General features: G+C 32.5%; 1 protein-coding gene across 3 annotated transcripts in view; it reads right to left on the bottom strand.

Moving 5' to 3' along the window:
* The window catches only part of LOC110026574 (ribulose-1,5 bisphosphate carboxylase/oxygenase large subunit N-methyltransferase, chloroplastic), a 61,602-nt gene that overhangs the window by 30,343 nt on the left and 23,471 nt on the right, over positions 1-7,788 (bottom strand). The gene's annotated exons all lie outside the window — the stretch shown is intronic.

Genomic DNA, 7,788 nt, shown 5'->3' with positions numbered 1-7,788 from the left:
GGACTCTAGAGACTCCGGAAAAATCTGAATTTAACCAACTCGTATGTAGAGTAGAACTAAAAGAAGAAAAAAAGACAAACTAGGCAATTTTATCGTGTTCACTCTTAAATATATCCCACAAGTCAGAATCGATTGGGCGTATAGTGAATGGTGATGATAAATAGGATAATTCACTAATTGAATTCACTGCAATGTCATGAGCATATCCGGAGGGTTGAAATTGCCTAAGAAGGGGTCTTCCATAATCGAAACAAGCAAGCAATGACGAAATAGAAAGGCTATCGGTGAGACGAGCGTAATTTGGACTTGAATTGTCTCGACTATTACCGAAATTTGCTCAAATGACCTCGAGTGTAAAACAAATTGCGCAAGCGAGCCCAGTATATTGAGTTTGCTTTGGGATGACACTCATATTATCATATTCTGTACATTAGTCAACGACGTGTAAATAAGCACAAATTATAAAATTTAGAAATAAATCTTTAAAAAAAAACCAGTCCCTTCTCCATTAAGCCACCGCCTAAATCATTTCCTTACCCATACCTGCACCTCCCTCTCCATCCAATGGGAACGAACAACAATTTAAAATAATAAATATGAATAATTATAAAATTTCCAAATCTAATTCCTTATTCCCTCTCACCTGCATCATTCCTTCTACTTCCTTCCTCACTCTCGCAGCCCAACACAAAATCCCCAGCCCATCCTCACTGCTTTGCAGATCCAAATTCCTTTGCCTGTAAAACCAATTTTGAGAAATCAACAACAACAACAACAATAACAAAGCCTTAATCCCACTACGTGGGGTCGGCTACATGAATCCTTTTTCTCCATTGCGTCCTATTTAGTGTCATATTTTCATTTAGTTCAAGTAAAAAATTTTGATAATTAGAAAATATATCCCAAATTTCGCATCCCTCAAAATTTGATCAAAACAATTATATAGAATTCAACACGTCGAATCCATCAAATTGAAAGATAGCACTATGCATAAATTTTAAACCTATGAAAAGATAAATTATAAGATTATAAGTTTAATTAAACTTAATTAACTCTAATTAAATCCATAATCTCTCCCTCGGCATTGTAGCCACCGTCATTTCTTCGTGATTCTCAGTCATAAGATGGTTCAAACGGTTGAGGTCCAATGGAATCATGTTAAATGTCGCATCCCAACTTCCCTCTCTCGAATTCTCCCTCACGCTAGAAGCTTGCTCAGTTCCTGTAGCAAGGAGCGAACTGAGAAGGGGCGGGCAGCGGTCTGGGAGCCACAACTCACGACAAGATGTTCCAGGGAGATTTTGGTAAGTTGAAACTCCATTTTTCATGATATTCTAGATATTCTTTCTCTTACACTTCCATTTTTATATTTTCTACAAACTCAAGCATTCTTGACGAGTTTCCTGTCACTGTAGCTTTGACTGTCAACCGAGAGCTACGCTTTTTGGTAGGTCCATTTCAAGAATTTTGGAGAAGTTTTAAGGGCATAGGATGAAGAGAGAAGAAAATGGTTGGTTATGCCGAGAAGTCCTTTTGATGTAAGAATTTTATGAATGAGCCATGTTTAGGGTTAAATCACGAGATAAGTCAATTTCATAAAATCCTAAACGGTTTAAGAATACTAAGTTGTTTACACTAACCGGCGAGCTTGAGGCGAGCTTAGGGAAACTCGTCGTAAGGCAGCTTATTTATTTCAGATAAAGTAATTTTGTGCTAACTTAAGAAAAATAACTCTGTATTTTTTTATATAATTATGTTTAACACTATTTCACTTAGACTTTTCTACATATAGTGGATAAATACCCACATAGACTGTATTAATCTAAATTTAATGTCCCTACAATACCTATGATTTTACTATATTACGAATATGATGAACATACTTATGAAATCAATTACTTGCAGAGATTTATTTATTATGATTTTTGCATATAATATATAAAATGTCTATGATAAATATTTGTTACGAAAATTATGATTTAAGAAATGTCACAAGTAATGTTATAGGTAGGCTATTACATGAATAATTGCAAGTGTAGAAGATAGGGAACGATGAGATTCCAAACTCCGAACATTCAGATTGACACGAAACTCAGAGAACCATTGGGATTAGATGAGGGAGAAAATGTAGGGAACTACTGGTACCAGAGAGGCTATTGATAACTCTTATGTTAGGAGGGGCTCAATCTTTTATCAAAATTTGATTTAGCCTTCGTGTTGGGTGACAACCCATGACATGACGGCACAAGGAAATAATTGAGACATAAAATTACAAAGGAAATTCATATTATTACATTAGTAACTCTTATAAATATGCTTATGATTACACATGAATGAATGAAAAATGTCTTATACAATAGTCATGATTCTCTGCATTACATGTCTTTTCTTTTAAATGTTTTATACAGTTGTAGTATATTGTGACATGTGTTGTTAACATGTACATGGGTTTCATATAACATACATGATTTTTTTTTGTGTATAAAATCTTATTTTAGTCTTGAATATTGTGTTGAGCATGTCGTAACTCACTCTACATTATTAACTTTCAAGAAAGCGTAAGGAGCACCGAGACGAGTATTTAGGGGTCACTTGTAGATATTTTTTGATACATATTTTTATTATTTTAGTCTTAACAGTCATGTATAGATATATATGTTTTGGTGATATGATTTTACATGTTTTTAAATATATGTGAATGTGAAAAAATCATGAAATAAAATATATCATGTATGTTTGCAACAGCATAAATAGACTAGTTCATCACACATTGGGTCTTGATTTTATAAGTCAGAACGAGTGGTGGTAAGAATGGGTCCTGATTTTGTAAGTCATAACGAGTGTTGGTGAGAAATTAGTCTGACAAAGTCATCTTGCACCGCAATTGACTTTTAAAGGGGGCTAGTTGATGTGTGATGGAAAGTAGCATCAAAGCATAGTTATTATTTGAAAAGAATGATAAAAGCATGTTGAATTTAGAAGATGAATGAAATAAAATATGAATTGATTTATACAGAGCTATAAGTTGATGGATCTGGGCTGGTAACTCATATGACTTGAGATATCATGCATACATGATATAATTATTATGTGATACATTGCATTTGAATAATAAATTATGTCAGTACAAATGAATATGCCTGCAAAAAAACAAAAAGTACTCGGTCAATCTCATAGTCTAATTGCGGAGCAGGAAGTACAAGTTGAAAATTTCTTGAACAAAAATAATAGTTAAAATAAGTCAAATGAGGAAACTAAAGTCGTTGAGCTACAAAGCATTATGCAGCTGATATCACAAGCGGTTGACAAAATGGCTTCTATTGAAAAATATTCTACTAGCACAATGCTCAGATCTGAAATTGGGGCAGAAGTTGATTGACACTTGAAGATCTTTTAGACATTTAAGTCGCATGCATTCATAGGTGTCAGTGACCCCACAGCTATTAAAGATTGTCTATCAATGATAGGAAAGATTTTGATGGTATGATTTGTCCGGAAAATAGAAGTGTTGCTAGCCACTTTTATGTTAGAAGACAACGCGGAGAGGTGGTGGCATGCACAACATATAGAGAAACTTCAGCTGAAACCTCTTCCATAGATTCAGTCGGATGATTTTGTCAAAAGTTTCAATGATTTATTCATTCTGCCTTCAGCCAAATTAGCATTGCAAGATAAATTCTTCAATCTGATTTAGGAGTCCAGATCAGCTATGCATTATAAGACAAAATTTACTTTTCTTTCTAGATATGCATTCTGCTATGTCAGTACCCAAGAAAAAAAATGACATAAATTTCTATACGGCCTCAAAGATCAGTCGAGGTTAACTTTGGTTTAGTTTGAAATCAATGATTTCTCAAAGCTAGTTGAAAGAGCCAGATGAATTAAAAATAAGCTAAACTTCTTCGATTAACGATGGCAACCTCAGGTAAGCAAGTTAAAAGATTTTGGAAAAAGAGAACTTCAGAGCAATAAAATTAAATCAGGAAGTAAGCATAAGCAGCTACAGTAAGAAATGTCATTTTTTGAAAAAATATGAAAAAGAAACATTTTGGGCAGTATTTGATGGGTTCAAAAACGTGTTATAATAGATGTGGATAGTTGGGACATCTTCAGATGAACTGGCCGCAAAAAAAGAAAAGAGACAGATAATTTGACAATTCATGAACAGAAACACACAAGAATTTTTTGGAGGCTGTCAGCCCAGTAAAACTTAATTTTTGGAAAAACCTTCAACTCAAGTCAACAGTGAAACTTATTAGCATTGAACTGAACAACCAGTAAAAGTCATAGTTTTTGTAATTACCCCTCAAGAAGTTAAAAAATCTAAAGTAGTTACGTGCGCACTTCTGATTCATAATTAGCCTAGCAATATTATATTCGATTCAAGTGCATCGCATTCTTTCATTTATGATGAGTTTGCTACTAGTTTATCTATTGATATTATGTAATTTACTCGTCTTACGTGTTATTATGTCTTCAGAAATTGGTGTTTATGCAAACAAAAAATGTGTCATAAATGATAACATTTATGATAAGAAACTGCAAGCAAAGTTGATTATAATACAAATTCAGACTTTTGACGTCATATTGAGACTGATCTGATTAGTAAATAATTTTGGTACAATTGAATTCTATAAAAAGTTAAGTGAAACTCAAATTATTTGGTAAAAAGTCATTTTTATATCTTATGTAATCGAAATGAACAATCTTCTTAGTGCAGTAAAAGTTTAAAAGTATTTACGAAGTGGTGAACCCATACTTTTAGTCAAATTAGAAGTGTTACATAAGGATATGAAGGAATTAAAAAATATCTCAATCATTGCAAAATTTCCTGATATATTTCCTGAAGAATCGCCAAGACTACCACTAGAACAAAAAGTTGACTTTAGAATTGATGTGCAGCCAGGCCGTCTGCAATTTTCAAGTCTTCTTACAGGATGGTTCTGAAGGAATTGTAAGACTTGAAATGACTGTTGCGGGAATTGAAAGAAAAGAGTTTTATCAGGCCAAACAAATTCACTTTTGAAATTATGAAAAGGAGTGGTCCGGTTTCTTACAAGTTAGTTTTACCTAATGATATGATAGATATTCATGATGTGTTTCACACTCTATACTGAGAAAATGAGTTTCAAATTCATACTAGAGAATTTCAAATGAAGACCTTAAAGTACAAATAAATCTAACTTATATTGAAGGGTCTTAAAATATTTTAGAAATAGATTTTATCCTTTTATCAAGAAGAAAATGAAACCTAAGCCTGAAAAATAAGCTACATGGGAAGAAAAAAGAAATACAACAAAAATTGAGAAATCGGGTAAAAATCTTGGAACTTGAAAAGCATAACCCAAATTCTGCATCCCTCAAAATTCGGTTAGATAAATTTTATAAAATTCTAGACATTGAACTGATCAATTTGATATACGACACTATGCATGAATTTTAAAAGTATGAGAAAATATTAAATTAAGAAGTTATAAGTTTAATTACACTTAACTAATCCTAAGTAACTTCCTAATCTCTCTCTCGGCACTGTAGCCACTGTCATTCCTTTGCAATTCTCAATTGTGGTATGTTTCAAACGGATGAGATCCAATGGACTCGCATTAGATGTCGTGCCCCCACTTCTCTCTCTCGAATTCTTCCCCTTAATAGAAGCTTTGGTCGGTTCCTGAAGTAAGGCGCCAGAGTATGATCAGGCGGTGGTATGGAAGTCGCAGCTCACGACAAAAGTTCTGGGGAGATTTTGGTAAGAAGAAACTAAATTTATATGCTATTCCAAACATTCATTTCCTCACACTTCCATTTTGAAATTTCTACAAATTCAAGCCTTCTTAGTGAGTTCTCATGTAGCTTTTCGTGAACCATGGAACTGTCAAACCGAGATTTACGCTCTCTGGTAGGTCCATTCCACGAATTTCATAAAAAGAGTTAAGGGGATAGGAGGGAGAGAGAAGAACAATAGGAAGTATCAGAGAATGGTTAGTTATGACGAGATGTTTTTTGAGGTAAGAATTTGTAAATGAGTTTTATTTGGAGTTAAATCACGAGATAAGCCAAAATTTGAAAAAATCCTAAAATGTTACGAATTCCAATTTGTTCACATTAAAAAAAAAACTCGAGACGATCTTGGGGCAATTAGTAATAAAACTGCTCCATCGTTTCAGCTGAAATAATCTCGTGTTAACTTAAGAAAAATAATTTTATGTAGGTTTTTTATGTGATTATATGTTTAACAGTTGCATTTAAAATTTTTTACATATTGTGGATAAATACCTACATAAATGGATAAATACCTACATAAATTGTATGAATACAAACTTGATTTGTAACTCATAATACCTATAATTTTACTATCTTATGAATATGATAAACAAGCCTATGAAATCAATTGATTGCAGGTATTCATTTACTATGACTAGTGCATATGATATATAAAATGCACATGATGAATGTTTGCTACATGAATTATGATTTAAGAAATATCACAAGTGAAGTTATAGGCAGAATTTTACATGAATACAAATACAAATGCTAAAGAACTATGGAATTCCCGACTCCTAACATTCTGAAAAAGACGAAACTCTGAGAACCTTTGGGATCAGATAAAAACATAATATAGAAAGCCGTTGGTGCCAAGAGAACAATTGATAGTTGCTATGATCGGAGGAGCATAACATTGAACAAAAATTTATGTAGCCTTCGGGTTGGCTGACAACTCATGACATGACAGGGCATGAAAATAATTGAGGCATATACAATTTTAAGTGACATACATATGATTACATTGATGACTCTTATGCATTTCCTAATGATTGCATATGAATGAAGAAAATATATTTTTATATAGAAATCATGGTTCTCTGCATTACATGTCTTTTATTTTATATGTTTTATAAAATTATAGCACGTTGTAACGTTTGTTATGACATATATATGAGTTTCATATGAGTATGCATGTTTTTTTTTGTCTATAAAATCTTATTTTAATTTTGATTATTTCAATAAACTTGTTGCAACTAATTCTACATTATTAACTTTAAGGAATGAGTAAGGAGCACCAAAATCAAGTAGTCAGGTGTGATTTGTATCGATTTTTTGGTACATACTTTTATTATTTTGAATTTAACGGCTTTGTATAGATATATATTTTAGTGATATGATTTTACACGCTTTCGAATATATAAGAATATGAATGAATTATAAAGTAAAATGTATTGTGTGTAATTGTGGCAATTTCAATGGAACTTGATTCAGCAAGAGAGAAAGAGTGCTTGTGAGAATTTAGTCTGACCGAGTTTGCCTATTTCACATCGCAGTTGTTATATATTGAGCTTAATAACTTTTAAAACATAATATTAAACTTTAAAATGTAAACAATTTTTGTTAATTGAATTATCATCTTATATTAACGTAAGATTGATTTACCTGAATTTACAGGGTCGCTTTACAGTGAATTTCCACTCTCGCCTCGAGTTTGTCGCCCCGGACAAATAATCTAGAATCCGCAATTAACTTCAAATTCAAAGATATCTTGGCTCATAAAATAATTTAACCAAAAATATAATTAATTTACTAAAATATACCTTAAACAACATTTTCGGCAACCAATCCTTTTCCAAAGCTGCCAAAATATTCTTCCCTCTCATTCCTATCTTCTAAAACTTCTCTTAACCCTTCACTGAAGTTGTGTTAAAACCCTTACGAAAACTCGCAAAGGACTTTCGTGTTAAAACCCATAATACCTAATATCAATAATCATGCCTAAATATCAAGAGTTTAGAATTCTAT

Source organism: Phalaenopsis equestris, unplaced genomic scaffold, assembly GCF_001263595.1.
Source record: "Phalaenopsis equestris unplaced genomic scaffold, ASM126359v1 Scaffold000380, whole genome shotgun sequence".
NCBI lineage: Eukaryota > Viridiplantae > Streptophyta > Magnoliopsida > Asparagales > Orchidaceae > Phalaenopsis > Phalaenopsis equestris.
This window is presented reverse-complemented; position numbering and strand designations above follow the sequence as displayed.